Source organism: Elephas maximus, chromosome 9 (genome assembly GCF_024166365.1).
Source record: "Elephas maximus indicus isolate mEleMax1 chromosome 9, mEleMax1 primary haplotype, whole genome shotgun sequence".
NCBI classification, from domain to species: domain Eukaryota; kingdom Metazoa; phylum Chordata; class Mammalia; order Proboscidea; family Elephantidae; genus Elephas; species Elephas maximus.
In genome coordinates, this window is record NC_064827.1 from 29,243,331 (window position 1) to 29,246,738 (window position 3,408).

The window sequence follows — 3,408 nt, forward strand, 5'->3', positions numbered from 1 at the left end:
TGGGCCTCAAGCTCCATTACAGTGAAAAACTCCTAACAGGAGAACAGGGCACTGGTAATTGAATGGTAGAATTCCTGCCTTCCCATGTGGGAGGCCCAGGCTCGATTCCCAGCCCCTGACCTGGTTTCCGTGGAGCTTCTAGACTACCTTGGGCTAGGAAGAAAGGCCTGGTGACCTACTTCCAAAAATGGCACAGCGTTTATGGGGTCAGCACGGTCGGCTCCACGACAGCCAACAACAGCAGGAAAATATAGAAAACTTCATCCTTGGTCACACACTTCTTGCTTCATTTACGCAAGCGTCTGCATTTTTTTCCCGGGGAAGACTTTGTGATTTGATTTGCATTTGTGGAACCAGTTGAACTGGATATTTCCTACCAGATATTTACTTAGATCAAATAAATATTGTTATCGACTGTGTCAAAATAGAAGATGCTGGCATCCTAACTTCCCTGTAAGGGCGGTCCCCAAAACTTGCTCACTCCTGGATCTGTATTGCTGACTGATGTTCAGACCAAAAGTACCAAAAGCAAAATGAGTGTCAGAACTCAGCAGTGCCGCATTCCTTGCCCTTGCCATGCCCCCTCCCAGTTCTCTGTTTCCGCCAGGTATCAGAATTTGGTATTAAACTATTAACGGTATGTTGCTAAGGCATCATATTATTAATATAAATCAATTTCAGAATTAACTGCTAACGAGAGGACTTAAATTGAAGGTCTCTGGTAGCGCAAATGGTTAGTGCTTGACTATTAACCTAAAGGTTAGCAGTTCAAGCCCACCCAGCGGTACCATGGTGATGTGCTTCCATAAAGATTAAAACCAAAAAAATCGAACCCGTCGCATCGATTTTGACTCATAGTGACCCTATAAGACAGCTGACTTTTGGATTAACATTCAAACAGCTGACTTTTGGATTAACATTCAAGTGCTTAACCACTCCACCACCAGGGATCCTATAAAACTTATAGCCAAGATAACCCTATGGATCAGTTCTGTTTTAACACATGGGGTCACCATGTGTCAATGGCAATGGGCCTTTTTTTTAAAAATGTTGGATTACTAAGATTATATTCATTGAAAAAAGGTTAATAATTTGGACAGTGGATGAAAACATCAGAAAAATATTAACAGAGTCACAAAAGACCAAAACTGGCAACTTTGGAAGAATGTAACTTTAGCCTTCTATGCGGCTCACTGTGGCCTGTGGCTCTACTAGCGCTATTTCTCCGTGCAGTTGTAATTAGACAGAACCAAGGTGGTCAGACTTTGACTTTGAACCAGAACTGTCACTGACAGTCAGAGTTTCTATTGAGGAGGAAAACCCTCCATTATTCCCTCAGCAAGACTTGGAGAGAAAGATGAATTACATTCAGTGAAGTCCATACTCCATCGGCGCAAAAACTCACATTGTTTTGCATCGTAATGTCTCTGAAATCGTGATGCAGCTTATGACTGATGGTGTTTTACAGTCGCGGCGGTTGGGATGTGTTATCACTGCTCGCACATGCACAAACTTGGTGGTTATTGTGGGGAGATAACTCGGCAACCATCATCTCCACGCTTCTGTCAGCAGATCATATATGGACCATTTGGAAAAGAAACATATCGCTTGTTGTCTGAAACCTTCCATGAACACCTTCAGATGAAATCAAGAAAGAAGCAGCATCAAAACTTGTAGGACAGGTGAATCAGATAGGTAGAATACCGATCCCCGAGCGATCGACCATGGGGACGGTGCAGGACAGGGCAGCGTTTCATTCCGTTGCGCGTCGGGTCACCATGAATCGGGGCTGAATGGACAGGAGGTAACAACAACAAACCAGAGGGGTTGTGGCTTGCAATTCCTACCTTTGTGCCTCATTGATGGAGATCTGCGGAGACATGAAAATAGCTGTGTGGGCAACCTTGGACGTGGGTGCACAGGGCTTTGGCGCACCAGCCAGGGTCTCGTCAGGCAGTCAGGCCCGGAGAGGGGGCAGCCTTTGGGGGAGCTAGTGGCCTTCGGGGTGCCATGCAGACCTAAGCAAGGAGATCCTAGTGATAGTCACCGCGGATTGCTGACCAGGGCTTCTTTTGCTGCTGTTTTGACCTGGAGTCCTGAACTGCCCAAGGGAGGGGTATGGAGACACAATCAAATAAAAATAAGATGAAGTTAGTCTTCTCTAGGTACCTTGGGATCTGGGCTGGGACCATATTGGATTAGCTTTGGAAACTAAAGAATATTTACATCAGCAAAGCACAGTAGCTATGAGCAGATCTAAAGTTATCCTACCTGAATTTGAATTCTGGCTCTGACACTTACTAGCTGGGATGGGGTTGCTGACGGGACTCACCTCACAGGGTCCTCGTTGGGAGGATTAAATGAGCCTGGCACATGTTGTTAGGTGCCATCAAGTTGGTTCCAACTCATAGCAACCCTATGTACAACAGAATGAAACACTGCCTGGTCCTTTGCCACCCTCACAATCTTTGCTATGTTTGAGCCCATTGCTGCAGCCACTTGAGGGTGTTCCGCTTTTTCACTGACCCTCTACCAAGTATGATGTCCTTTTTCAGGTGCTATTCCCTCCTGATAACACGTCCAAAGTAAGTAAGGCCAGGTCTCACAATTCTCCCTTCTATGGAGCATTAATGTTCTTCTTCCAAGACAGATTTGCTCCTTCTTCTGGCAGTCCATGGTACACATGTATTATCATCCCTTGTACCTTGGATGTCCTGGAGGATGTCCTGCATCCTCTGTGGGTTGGGATGCCTGAGGTTGACCCAGTCTAAGCCCCCACACGGAAGGCAGGGGAGTGGGCGGCAGAAGCTGCGTGGGAGGTCTGGTCTGGGAGGTTTTCCTGCCCCAGGCAGCAGCAGCGAGTCTATCAAGCAAGCCCCTCCCGGCTTCGTAGGGGCCGAGGATCTTCCCTGGGTGTAAGCGCCGGCGCCCGACGCGCGGTGCGAGCAAATCAGTGCAAACTCGCCTGGAGTCTTAGGCGGCCAGGGTCTTCCTCGGTTTGTCCTTAGTTACACAATGAGGGGGACGCCTGAGAATCGGAACCGGGAAGGTGAGCGCGGCAGGCGTGGGCACGACCATCAACGCCTTTGCCATCTGCAGGGGAGTGAGGGGCGGCGATGGGGGCCCGTAGGCCTCGGGGCGAGTCTCCGTCTCCCGCCCCCTCCCTTCGCGGATACTGGCCCCCCGGTAGGCGTGGCCGGGACGGGTCTGGGGGCGGGGCCGGGGCCGGTCTGCGGGCGGTGTCCTGGCGGGGGTCGGGGGCGGGTCTGAGGGCGGGTCTGCGGGCGGTGTCCGGGCCGGGGTCGGGGGCGGGTCTGCAGGCGGGGTCGGGGCGGGTCTATGGGCGGGGTCGGGGCGGGTCTACGGGCGGGTCTGCGGGCGGGGCCGGCCCACAGGCGGAGCCGAGCG